We start from the raw sequence: 15,094 nt of genomic DNA, 5'->3' as shown, positions 1-15,094 counted from the left end.
CACACTAAGGATGTAGGACACATTCAGATGTACTGGTACAGACAGCTTCCAGGAGAGGGAATGAAGCAGGTAGCCTTCACTACTCCCAGTTCCAAACCTGAGTATTCAGGGGAATTCAGTGAAGACAAATTCTCAGCCAACAAGACTGTAGTTGAGAGGGGATCTTTCAAGGTGAAGAAGTTGGAGGCAGGAGACAGCGGCATGTACTTCTGTGCTGTGAGTCAACACAGTGATACAGACAACAAGTACAGCTGCACAAAAACCCCAGTATTTCAATAGGATGTAATATAATATGTAAAGAGATGGTCTCATCACATACTGTAGGGGGACCTCTAACTCCCCCCTCTCTCTCTCCTCTCTCTCTCTATATCCCCTTGCCCCCCCCCCCTCTCTCTTTCAAAGAGCACTTTGAAATCCCTGGAAATTGATTGAAATAAGTATGTTTTCAGCTTCTGTTCTGACCTGAAGTCAGTGCAGTGTATTACTGTTCTGACCTGAAGTCAGTGCAGTGTATTACTGTTCTGACCTGAAGTCAGTGCAGTGTATTACTGTTCTGACCTGAAGTCAGTGCAGTGTATTACTGTTCTGACCTGAAGTCAGTGTAGTGTATTACTGTTCTGACCTGAAGTCAGTGCAGTGTATTACTGTTCTGACCTGAAGTCAGTGCAGTGTATTACTGTTCTGACCTGAAGTCAGTGCAGTGTATTACTGTTCTGACCTGAAGTCAGTGCAGTGTATTACTGTTCTGACCTGAAGTCAGTGCAGTGTATTACTGTTCTGACCTCAAGTCAGTGCAGTGTATTACTGTTCTGACCTCAAGTCAGTGCAGTGTATTACTGTTCTGACCTCAAGTCAGTGCAGTGTATTACTGTTCTGACCTGAAGTCAGTGCAGTGTATTACTGTTCTGACCTGAAGTCAGTGCAGTGTATTACTGTTCTGACCTGAAGTCAGTGCAGTGTATTACTGTTCTGACCTGAAGTCAGTGCAGTGTATTACTGTTCTGACCTGAAGTCAACACAGTGATGTAGATACCCTTCTCTCTTCTACAAACCCCCCTTCTGATCCTCTACTCCATAACTGCAGTGTACATCAACACCCAGCACACCTGCTATCCACCGCTGTAGATGTCTGAGCACATGGAGGAAGTTGATATCAAACCTCTAGACCAAATAATGTGGTTGATGTTGTTGTCTTGAAGAAACGGTTCAGGTATTTCTTCAAATTACATCCTATTTCTAGTGTGATGACCGCAGAATCTATAACACAGATCAAATCTAAAGACTAAGAAAGACAAATACTTTCAATGATGTAGATACCGGTATGTTCCACAATACACCTTTAAGTTGAACAGGAGACCTGTAGGTGAACAAGGGATCTGCTTGAATATCAACACAAGTTCTGACGTCAAAGTGATGTAATTTCCTTCCCCTCCGGCAGCTCAGTTCAGCTCCCCTTCTCTATTGCCTTATTCTCCTCTCCCCCCTATGGGCTCTGGTCTAAAGTAGTGCACTAGAAAGGGAATAGGGTGCCATTTGGGATGCTGACATACATTTGACACTCCCACTAGATGACATCACATCTCTGACTATCTGAAAACCCTTTCTCCTTGTCCATGTGACTCTTCTCTCCAGAACCATCAACATGATCAAGCTTCTCATACATGTAGCAACTCTACCACTATGGGTGACAGGTACTAAATCCCTCATGAAAGATAGATTTACTACTGAAATATATTGCTGTCAATATGCTGAGTAATACTGTATATTTCATATTGTCTGTTTTCATCCACAGGGCTGTCACCAACAGACAAAGTTCACCAGACTCCTACTGCAATACTAAAAAGACCTGAAGATAAAGTTAATCTCACCTGCAGACACACTGTTTCAAATTACAACATGATAGTGTGGTACCAACAGTCAGCCCAAAACACTGCTCTGAAACTCATTGGGTATGTGTGGAACACCAGTCCAACGGTGGAAGATTCCTTTAAAGGGCGTTTTATTGTCAGTGGAGATGCTGCAGCTAATAAAATGGCGTATCTACATATTCCCAAAGTGACAGAAGCTGAAGACAGTGCAGTGTATTTCTGTGCTGCTAGTGAAGCACAGTGTTTCACTATACCCTCTCTCCTCTACAAAAACCCTCTCTGATCCTCTCATATAATACTGACTACAGCTCTATACACCTGCACCTGTCTTCAACCACTCCAACAACACTTTGCTATGAACCATTTGATATCAAACAGATGGTAATGATACTGTTATAAGTGGCTAGTTTAGATGGTTTAGGTGCACTTCCTCAGTTCTCCACCAGGAGGGAGTGTTTCACAACACACATTTAGAAGATGCTGTATATTGGCACTCTATGGGCCCTGGTCAAAGTTAGTGCCCTATATAGGGAATAGTGTTTCACTTGGGACAGTATGGGTGCCTGGACCAGGGCCGGTGGTATGGGAGGGCCCTAGGGGGTCTGAGACAGGGCAGGTGGTATGGGAGGGCCTTACGGGGTCTGAGACAGGGCCGGTGGTATGGGAGGGACCTAGGGGGCCTGGTCCTGGTGACCCTCTGTCTCCGTATGTGTAGACCATGTATCTGATGCTGTCTGGACAAAAAGAGTATGGCGTGTCATACTTTATCTGTCCAGACATCATCAGATACAAGGGCTACAGACTGTATTGAGTGACTGAGCATGGGTCAATGAGAATGTGTGTGTATATAGTCATGGCCAAAAGTTTTGAGAATGACACAAATATTAATTTCCACAAAGTTTGCTGCTTCAGTGTCTTTAGATATTTTTGTCAGATGTTACTATGGAATACTGAAGTATAATTACAAGCATTTCATAAGTGTCAAAGGCTTTTATTGACAATTACATGAAGTTGATGCAAAGAGTCAATATTTGCAGTGTTGACCTTTCTTATTCAAGACCTCTGCAATCCCCCCTTGGCATGCTGTCAATTAACTTCTGGGCCACATCCTGACTGATGGCAGCCCATTCATGCATAATCAATGCTTGGAGTTTGTCAGAATATGTGGATTTTTGTATGTCCACCCGCCTCTTGAGGATTGACCACAAGTTCTCAATGGGATTAAGGTCTGGGGAGTTTCCTGGCCATGGACCCAAAATATCGATGTTTTGTTCCTGAGCCACTTAGTTATCACTTTTGCCTTATGGCAAGGTGCTCCATCATGCTGGAAAAGGCATTGCTCGTCACCAAACTGTTCCTGGATGGTTGGGAGAAGTTGCTCTCGAAGGATGTGTTGGTACCATTCTTTATTCATGGCTGTGTTCTTAGGCACAATTGTGAGTGAACCCACTCCCTTGGCTGAGAAGCAACCCCACACATGAATGGTCTCAGGATGCTTTACTGTTGGCATGACACAGGACTGATGGTAGCGCTCACCTTGTCTTCTCCGGACAAGCTTTTTTCCAGATTGCCCAAACAATCGGAAAGGGGACTCATCAGAGAAAATGACTTTACCCCAGTCCTCAGCAATCCAATCCCTGTACCTTTTGCAGAATATCAGTCTGTCCCTGATGTTTTTCCTGGAGAGAAGTGGCTTCTTTGCTGCCCTTCTTGACACCAGGACATCCTCCAAAAGTCTTCGCCTCACTGTGCGTGCAGATGCACTCATACCTGCCTGCTGCCATTCCTGAGCAAGCTCTGTACTGGTGGTGCCCCGATCCCGCAGCTGAATCAACTTTAGGAGACGGTCCTGGCGCTTGCTGGACTTTCTTGGGTGCCCTGAAGCCTTCTTCACAACAATTGAACTGCTCTCCTTGAAGTTCTTGATGATCCGATAAATGGTTGATTTAGGTGCAATCTTACTGGCAGCAATATCCTTGCCTGTGAAGCCCTTTTTGTGAAAAGCAATGATGACGGCACATGTTACCTTGCAGATAAGCATGGTTGACAGAGGAAGAACAATGATTCCGAGCACCACCCTCCTTTTGAAGCTTCCAGTCTGATAGTCGAACTCAATCAGCATGAAAGAGTGATCTCCAGCATTGTCCTCGTCAACATTCACACCTGTGTTAACGAGAGAATCACTGACATGATGTCAGCTTGTCCTTTTGTGGCAGGGCTGAATTGCAGTGGAATTTTTTTGGGGGGATTCAGTTCATTTGCATGGCAAAGAGGGACTTTGCAAATAATTGCAATTCATCTGATCACTCTTCTTAACATTCTGGAGTATATGCAAATTGCCATCATACAAACTGAGGCAGCAGACCTTGTGAAAATTAATATTTGTGTTAGTCTCAAAACTTTTGGCCACGGCTGTATATATGTGTGTATGTGAAGTGTCAGTATCAGTGTGTGTGGCTGAGTGGTGGAGACCTGAGGAGGGCTGAGTGGTAGAGACCTGAGGATGGCTGAGTGGTAGAGACCTGAGGATGGCTGAGTGGTGGAGACATGAGGATGGCTGAGTGGTGGAGACATGAGGATGGCTGAGTGGTAGAGACCTGAGGATGGCTGAGTGGTAGAGACCTGAGGATGGCTGAGTGGTAGAGACCTGAGGATGGCTGAGTGGTAGAGACCTGAGGATGGCTGATTGGTAGAGACCGGAGGATGGCTGTGTGGTAGAGACCTGAGGATGGCTGAGTGGTAGAGACCTGAGGATGGCTGAGTGGTAGAGACCTGAGGATGGCTGAGTGATAGAGACCTGAGGATGGCTGGGAGGTGGGACAAAGGAGGTATCATAGGCATGTTGAGTGGGACTAGGGGCTCCGCAGTAAACTAAAACAATGATAACTATCCTAAACGACAATATACAAGGCATATTGACATTTGAGAGAGACATAATGCGAGGCATAAAGCAATCGCAGGTGTTGACAACAACGGGTAAGACAACAACAGCTAATCAGCTAGGACAACAACAACAGGTAAAATGGCGATGAATGGGCAGAGAGGGTCAGTTAACTACACACAGGGCCTGAGTTCGAGGCTAGGGCCAACAGATAAACAAAAAATAAACAAAATGGAGTACCGTGATTAATGAACAGTCCATCAGGTATCAGCTATGTAGCCAGGTGATCATAGGGTCCAGTGAACAGCAATAGATAAAACAGGGAAGCCGTTAGGTAGTCTTTACTATGCTAGCAAGAGGGGGGCACGGCGTTTAAAGTTAGCAGGCCGGGGCTAGTAGAAGAGCCTGCTCCGACATCCGGTAAAGGCCGGTTGGGGGCACAGCGGATGGAGATACGTCGGCAGACCAGTCGTGGTGGAACGGAGGGGCTTCGTGTCGACAAAGGGTTCAGGCCAGTTGGCGAAAGAGGTAATGTGGTTGTAGTAATTTAGTTTGCTAGCCCGGGAGATGCGCCTGGCTCACGGCTAACTGGTGCTAGCTTCAGGACAGGGGCGTTAGCCACTATAGCCTCTCGGTAGCAGCTAGCTAGCAGCGATGATCCGATGCAAAGCTCCAGAGCTTACGGCAAGGAACCGGTGGACTAGTGGAGTTCATGCAGTGTTGGGGAAGAGTCCAGGAGGCATCAGCTGTGTAGCCGAGTGATTACTGAGCTGGCCGGGAGGTGGGACACTCTTTATACCTTTACCACAGTACTACGTCATACTGAGAGAGACTTTACCACAGTACTACGTCATACTGAGAGAGACTTTACCACAGTACTACGTCATACTGAGAGAGACTTTACCACAGTACTACGTCATACTGAGAGAAACTTTACCACAGTACTACGTCATACTGAGAGAGACTTTACCACAGTACTACGTCATACTGAGAGAGACTTTACCACAGTACTACGTCATACTGAGAGAGACTTTACCACAGTACTACGTCATACTGAGAGAGACTTACCACAGTACTGCGTCATACTGAGAGAGACTTTACCACAGTACTACGTCATACTGAGAGAGATTTTACCACAGTACTACGTCATACTGAGAGAGACTTTACCACAGTACTACGTCATACTGAGAGAGACTTACCACAGTACTGCGTCATACTGAGAGAGACTTTACCACAGTACTACGTCATACTGAGAGAGACTTTACCATAGTACTACGTCATACTGAGAGAGACTTTATCACAGTACTACGTCATACTGAGAGAAACTTTACCACAGTACTACATCATACTGAGAGAGACTTTACCACAGTACTACGTCATACTGAGAGAGACTTACCACAGTACTGCGTCATACTGAGAAAGACTTTACCACAGTACTACGTCATACTGAGAGAGACTACCACAGTACTACGTCATACTGAGAGAGACTTTACCACAGTACTACGTCATACTGAGAGAGACTTTATCACAGTACTACGTCATACTGAGAGAAACTTTACCCCATTACTACGTCATACTGAGAGAGACTTTACCACAGTACTACGTCATACTGAGAGAGACTTTACCACAGTACTACGTCATACTGAGAGAGACTTACCACAGTACTGCGTCATACTGAGAGAGACTTTACCACAGTACTGCGTCATACTGAGAGAGACTTTACCACAGTACTACGTCATACTGAGAGAAACTTTACCCCATTACTACGTCATACTGAGAGAGACTTTACCACAGTACTACGTCATACTGAGAGAGACTTTACCACAGTACTACGTCATACTGAGAGAGACTTACCACAGTACTGCGTCATACTGAGAGAGACTTTACCACAGTACTGCGTCATACTGAGAGAAACTTTACCACAGTACTACGTCATACTGAGAGAGACTTTACCACAGTACTACGTCATACTGAGGGAGACTTCACCACAGTACTACGTCATACTGAGAGACTTTACCACAGTACTACGTCATACTGAGAGAGACTTTACCACAGTACTACGTCATACTGAGAGAGACTTTACCACAGTACTATGTCATACTGAGAGAAACTTTACCACAGTACTACGCCATAATGGACCAATGTCTTCCTGATTGAATGCCAATAACTCAGATACACATTAAAACATGAAAAGACCCATGGAATCAATAGAACATAACTAAGAGATGGACAAAAATAATATAACATTCAAAATGGGTGAATATGTCCTATAACCATCAATCAACTACCTCCAGATAGCAGTGCATCAGATCTCCCTCTCTGCTCTACTAAACCCTGCTTCCTGTCCCACATAGACTCCTCCTGCAGGGTTCATCTCAGGTCTCTGATGTTTTAGATGTTCTCATAAGGAGGCAGCATCCCTCTATTAGATCACTGAGATGAGTTGATGAGAAGCCACCTCTAATTCATGTGGAGGGGTTTTGTCTGTCTCATTCTGTCTCCTTAACAGTGAGTCAACATGATCACAATTCTTATCTCCATCACCATGGGTTACACAGCCTGGGCTGCAGGTATTCAGATCACTGATTTCATCAACTACTAATATCCTCATTTGATTGGTTTTTTACATTTCAGGTGAATATGTTTCTTTATCTGTTGTTTCACGTCTCTCTCTGTGTCTCTCTGTCTCTCTCTGTCTGTGTCTCTGTCTCTCTCTCTCTCTCTCTCTCTCTCTAGGTTCTTCTCTCAGTAACCAGGTTCACCAGAGTCCTGCATCCCTGTACAAGAACCAGGGAGAGTTGGCTGAGATTGAGTGTTCACATAGTATATCATCCTACAATCAAATCCTCTGGTACAAGCAATCCAACTACAGAGAATTGGTGTTTTTAGGATACATGGTAGGGACATCTGGAATTCCTGAGGCTGGATTTGATATAGAAGGAGATGCTAATGCAGGTGGTACCAGCACCTTAACCATCAATCAACTAACTCCAAATAGCAGTGCTGTGTATTACTGTGCTGCTAGTTTACACAGTGCATCAGATCTCCCTCTCTGCTCTACAAAAACCTCCTCCCTGGTGTACTGTAGACTAATCACACCTGTATTAACATCACACTGTATCTGACTCTGATTCAATGCCAAAACACTCACCAGCTGGTCTAACAGAAAGGGGAGGTTCCCTCTGATATACAGGAGACCATGATACAGTATGGTATGATATCATGTCTTTCCTGTAGGGGGAGTTACAGCTCAACAAATCCATGTGGACTCACCAGACACAGTACCCCAGTAAACTATGGTGTGTAGTAAGGAGTCTGAGAGCTGAAGATCAATGTCCTTTTGAATGTTAATCTTGACTCAGTGTTAAACTAAGAATATTTCACTGTTGGATATTTTCCACCGATGAACGTGAATCTCTCATTATTCTTGAACACAGATTAGATACCATCTAAAATAATCTATAATTCCATATATTTCCCGAATGACTACAGTAGTTATAACAAACAGGTCTCTCTCTCCTCTTCTGTAACAGGTGAACTCTGTTCCAGCGTTCTTCAGTCTCCATCTTCAGTATTTCAGAGTTCTGGAGAAACTGCTGTCCCGTTCTGTTGACAAACTGTCCCCAGCTACAACACCGTACTGTGGTATCAGCAGGTGGAACACACTCTCCCCAGCTACAACACCATACTGTGGTATCAGCAGGTGGAACACACTCTCCCCAGCTACAACACCGTACTGTGGTATCAGCAGGTGGAACACACTCTCCCCAGCTACAACACCGTACTGTGGTATCAGCAGGTGGAACACACTCTCCCCAGCTACAACACCATACTGTGGTATCAGCAGGTGGAACACACTCTCCCCAGCTACAACACCATACTGTGGTATCAGCAGATGGAACACACTCTCCCCAGCTACAACACCATACTGTGGTATCAGCAGGTGGAACACACTCTCCCCAGCTACAACACCATACTGTGGTATCAGCAGGTGGAACACACTCTCCCCAGCTACAACACCATACTGTGGTATCAGCAGGTGGAACACACTCTCCCCAGCTACAACACCATACTGTGGTATCAGCAGGTGGAACACACTCTCCCCAGCTACAACACCATACTGTGGTATCAGCAGATGGAACACACTCTCCCCAGCTACAACACCATACTGTGGTATCAGCAGGTGGAACACACTCTCCCCAGCTACAACACCATACTGTGGTATCAGCAGGTGGAACACACTCTCCCCAGCTACAACACCATACTGTGGTATCAGCAGGTGGAACACACTCTCCCCAGCTACAACACCATACTGTGGTATCAGCAGGTGGAACACACTCTCCCCAGCTACAACACCATACTGTGGTATCAGCAGGTGGAACACACTCTCCCCAGCTACAACACCATACTGTGGTATCAGCAGGTGGAACACACTCTCCCCAGCTACAACACCATACTGTGGTATCAGCAGGTAGAACACACTCTCCCCAGCTACAACACCGTACTGTGGTATCAGCAGGTGGAACACACTCTCCCCAGCTACAACACCATACTGTGGTATCAGCAGGTGGAACATTTACATCAGTCTCAGACGTTGTTCCACATAATGGAACCCAATTATTGTTTTAGATGACATTACCTTCTTGGTTAAATTCACTGGTGTTTCCCAAACGATAAAATGTATTTATAATAATTTTAAATGGTTAAAAACATCTCCCATTCAACTATTCATACCTCTGCTCCAAATATCCCACATGCAGCCCTTACAGCCGCTCTAGCCCAGCGGGCACCTCTCACTTTCACCCGTTCACCAGTAGTTATTACATTGACTAAAATACCATGCTATTGTTTGAGGAGAGTCCACAACAACAAAACACTTTTATCAGGGCAACTGGTTTGATACATTCACCTCTGAAGGTAAATAATGTACTTACATTCAGTAATCTGGCTCTGATGTGTCATCCTGAGGGTCCCAGAGATAAAATGTAGCATAGTTTTGTTTGATAAAATCTAGTTTTATGTTCTACAGTTTGACCCCACTGCTGTCTCTGGCTCCATATCCACCCCGTCTGGCCATCTTGATGTGTGAATGTTAGTGAATGAGCTAATGATCCATCATGTATGACATTTCTGGAAGTGTGTAAACTCTAATTTGATATTACCATATAATTTGTCTGTGTTCTCTATAGTTATGTACTTGAAAATATATCAATGGACCAAAAATGGCACATTTGGTAAAACTCCTTTCAGGATTAATTCAAAATATTGTGCAGTAATGTAATTCTTCACTGGATCAGTCTGAAACTTTTCACACACACTACTGCCATCTGGTGGCTAAAATTTAAATTACACCTAGACTCCAATCTGAAAGTATGGCCTTTCTCTTGCATTTCAAAGACGATTAATTTTTTCGGTCAGGAAAACGTACGTTTTGTTTTTACTGATATTTTACCAGATTAAATGTGTTATATTCTCCTACATTAATTTCACAGATCCACAAACTTCAAAGTGTTTCCTTTCAAATGGTATCAAGAATATGCATATCCTTGCTTCAGGTCCTGAGCTACAGGCAGTTAGATTCAGGTATGTCATTTTAGGAGAAATTGAAAAAAAGGGTCCGATCCTTAAGTTATTGCACAGAACAAAATGTATAATATCTCCAAAGCCTGTGTTAACTTCAGACCTTATATCCCAAAACCCCATTATTTTCCCCCTTCATTTCTCCCAAAGTAATGGTCAACGAACCAGAGGTAGAAAATGCTGACTCATTTCCGTGTTTTAGGACTACAAGCTGGCGAGCTCTATAGGATAGAATATAATATGTAAAGAGCTGATGGTCTCATCATGGACTGTAGGGGGACCTCTAACTTTAATAATGTGAATGTCTCTACAGTCTGAACCACTAATTAGCATGATGTATTCAGATCATCAGTCCCTCCCACTTCACTGACATGTTGAATATGGTGGAACCTGCCGTGGTCTACTGATTGGCATCTATTCATCTATGTGACACTCCTCTTGTTTTATATACATTGATACCAGACTCTTTCCAGCACTCTCACATATAACGTGATCAAACATGTTCACATTTCTCTCCACTGTTACTGTCTCACTGCTCTGTGCTGCAGGTACAGTTTCATAATGTTTCATTTATTTAACCAGGAAAGTTCAGAACAACATTCTTATTTACAATGAAGGACTTCTCTAGTTATAGATATTGATGTTTCCAAGCATATGTTCCCTTCACCTGAGTCTTGATGTATTCAGGTCTAACTGGACCTAACTCTATTGATTTCATTCTCACTGTATCCTTACAGGTCTTGTTGAGGGGAGTGAAGTCACTCAGACACCGACCATACTCTTGGGACTGAAAGACAGGGATGCTCAGATGAACTGCAGTCACACTAAGGGTGGAAGCTACTTCCAGATGTACTGGTACAGACAGCTTCCAGGAGAGGGAATGAAGCAGGTAGCCTTCACTACTCCCAATTCCAAACCTGAGTATTCAGGGGATTTCAGTGAAGACAAATTCTCAGCCAACAAGACTGTAGCTGAGAGGGGATCTTTCACAGTGAAGAAATTGGAGACAGGAGACAGCGGCATGTACTTCTGTGCTGTGAGTGAACACAGTGATACAGACAACAAGTACAGCTGCACAAAAACCCCAGTATTTCAATAGGATGTAATATAATATGTAAAGAGATGGTCTCATCACATACTGTAGGGGGACCTCTAACTCTAGTTCTACTAATGTCTGATGGTCTCATCACATACTGTAGGGGGACCTCTAACTCTAGTTCTTCTAATGTCTGATGGTCTCATCACATACTGTAGGGGGACCTCTAACTCTAGTTCTACTAATGTATGATGGTCTCATCACATACTGTAGGGAGACCTCTAACTCTAGTTCTACTAATGTCTCTACTCTCTTTCCCCTCTAGACTGCCCACCCCCCTCTCTGTCCTCTCAGTGATATTCGTATGCAACCATACTACTAGTTTATACAATACTATATTATAGTACCAGCAGCCATACTACTAGTTTATACAATACTATATTATAGTACCAGCAGCCATACTACTAGTTTATACAATACTATATTATGGTACCAGCAGTCATACTACTAGTTTATACAATACTATATTATGGTACCAGCAGCCATACTACTAGTTTATACAATACTATATTATGGTACCAGCAGTCAATAGATGATACTAGTCTGAAACTGATTGGATATGTGTATTATAGAAGTCAGACAGTTGAAGGATCATTTTAAGAGCACTTTGAAATCCTTGGAAATGGATCGAAAGAAGCATCTCTTCAGCTTCTGTTCTGACCTGAAGTCAGTGCAGTGTATTACTGTTCTGTCCTGAAGTCAGTGCAGTGTATTACTGTTCTGTCCTGAAGTCAGTGCAGTGTATTACTGTTCTGACCTGAAGTCAGTGCAGTGTATTACTGTTCTGACCTGAAGTCAGTCCAGTGTATTACTGTTCTGACCTGAAGTCAGTGCAGTGTATTACTGTTCTGACCTGAAGTCAGTCCAGTGTATTACTGTTCTGACCTGAAGTCAGTGCAGTGTATTACTGGTCTGACCTGAAGTCAGTGCAGTGTATTACTGTTCTGACCTGAAGTCAGTGCAGTGTATTACTGTTCTGACCTGAAGTCAGTGCAGTGTATTACTGTTCTGACCTGAAGTCAGTGCAGTGTATTACTGTTCTGACCTGAAGTCAACACAGTGATGTAGATACCCTTCTCTCTCCTACAAAACCCTCTTCTGATCCTTTACTCCATAACTGCAGTGTACATCAACACCCAGCACACCTGCTATCCACCGCTGTAGATGTCTGAGCACATGGAGGAAGTTGATATCAAACCTCTAGACCAAATAATGTGGTTGATGTTGTTGTCTTGAAGAAACGGTTCAGGTATTTCTTCAAATTACATCCTATTTCTAGTGTGATGACTGCAGAATCTATAACACAGATCAAATCTAAAGACTAAAAAAGACAAATACTTTCAATGATGTAGATACCGGTATGTTCCACAATACACCTTTAAGTTGAACAGGAGACCTGTAGGTGAACAAGGGATCTGCTTGAATATCAACACAAGTTCTGACGTCAAAGTGATGTGATTTCCTTCCCCTCCGGCAGCTCAGTTCAGCTCCCCTTCTCTATTGCCTTATTCTCCTCTCCCCCCTATGGGCTCTGGTCTAAAGTAGTGCACTAGAAAGGGAATAGGGAGACATTTGGGATGCTGACATACATTTGACACTCCCACTAGATGACATCACATCTCTGACTATCTGAAAACCCTTTCTCCTTGTCCATGTGACTCTTCTCTCCAGAACCATCAACATGATCAAGCTTCTCATACATGTAGCAACTCTACCACTATGGGTGACAGGTACTAATCTACAAAAACCCTCTCTGATCCTCTCATATAATACTGACTACAGCTCTATACACCTGCACCTGTCTTCAACCACTTCAACAACACTTTGCTATGAACCATTTGATATCAAACAGATGGTAATGATACTGTTAAGTGGCTAGTTTAGATGGTTTAGGTGCACTTCTTCAGTTCTCCACCAGAAGGGAGTGTTTCTCAACACACATTTTGAAACAGCTGTATAGTGGCATTCTATGGGCCCTGTTCAAAAGTTGTGCCCTATATAGGGAAGAGGGTGTCATTTGGGATTGAGAAGCTTTCTAAATGTGTGTGGGCCTGGACCAGGGCCGGTGGTATGGGAGGGCCCTAGGGGGCCTGGACCAGGGCCTGCGGTATGGGAGGGCCCTAGGGGGCCTGGACCAGGGCCGGCGGTATGGGAGGACACTAGGGGGCCTGGATCAGGGCCGGCGGTATGGGAGGGCCCTAGAGGGCCTGGACCAGGGCCGGCAGTATGAGAGGGCCCTAGGGGGCCTGGACCAGGGCCGGTGGTATGGGAGGGCCCTAGGGGGCCTGGACCAGGGCCGGCGGTATGGGAGGACACTAGGGGGCCTGGACCAGGGCCGGTGGTCTGGGAGGGCCCTTGGGGGTCTGGACCAGGTGACCCTCTGTCTCCGTATGTTTAGAACATGTATCTGATGCTGTCTGGACAAAAAGAGTACGGCGTGTCATACTTTCTCTGTCCAGACATCATCAGATAAATCAAATCAAATCAAATGTTATTTGTCACATACACATGGTTAGCAGATGTTAATGCGAGTGTAGCGAAATGCTTGTGCTTCTAGTTCCGACAATGCGAGTAATCTAACCTAACAATTCCACAACTACTACCTTATACACACAAGTGTAATGGGAAAAAGAATATGTACATAAAGATATATGAATGAGTGATGGTACAGAACGGCATAGGCAAGATGCAGTAGATGGTATAGAGTACAGTATATACATATGAGATGAGTAATGTAGGGTATATAAACATAAAGTTGCATAGTTTAAAGTGGCTAGTGATACATGTATTACATAAAGCTGGCTAGATGCAGTAGATGATATAGAGTACAGTATATACATATACATATGAGATGAGTAATGTAGGGTATGTAAACATTATATTAAGTGGCATTGTTTAAAGTGGCTAGTGATATATTTTTACATAAATTTCCATAAATTCCCATTATTAAAGTGGCTGGAGTCAGTATGTTGGCAGCAGCCACTAAATGTTAGTGGTGGCTGTTTAACAGTCTGATGGCCTTGAGATAGAAGCTGTTTTTCAGTCTCTCGGTCCCTGCTTTGATGCACCTGTACTGACCTCGCCTTCTGGATGATAGCGAGGTGAACAGCCAGTGGCTCGGGTGGTTGTTGTCCTTGATGATCTTTATGGCCTTCCTGTGACATCGGGTGGTATAGGTGTCCTGGAGGGCAGGTAGTTTGCCCCCTGCGTTGTGCAGACCTCACCACTCTCTGGAGAGTCTTACGGTTGTGGGCGGAGCAGTTGCCGTACCAGGCGGTGATACAGCCCGACAGGATGCTCTCGATTGTGCATCTGTAGAAGTTTGTGAGTGCTTTTGGTGACAAGCCGAATTTCTTCAGCCTCCTGAGAACTCCTGAGAACCTACCCTCACCACCTGGGGGCGGCCCGTCAGGATGTCCAGTACCCAGTTGCACAGAGCGGGGTCGAGATCCAGGGTCTCGAGCTTGATGACGAATTTGGAGGGTACTATGGTGTTAAATTCTGAGCTGTAGTCGATGAACAGCATTCTCACATAGGTATTCCTCTTGTCCAGATGGGTTAGGGCAGTGTGCAGTGTAGTTGCGATTGCGTCGTCTGTGGACCTATTGGGTCGGTAAGCAAATTGGAGTGGGTCTAGGGTGTCAGGTAGGGTGGAGGTGATATGGTCCT

This window comes from Salvelinus namaycush, chromosome 28, assembly GCF_016432855.1.
Source record: "Salvelinus namaycush isolate Seneca chromosome 28, SaNama_1.0, whole genome shotgun sequence".
Lineage (NCBI taxonomy): Eukaryota > Metazoa > Chordata > Actinopteri > Salmoniformes > Salmonidae > Salvelinus > Salvelinus namaycush.
Note: the sequence above shows the minus strand (reverse complement) of the source record.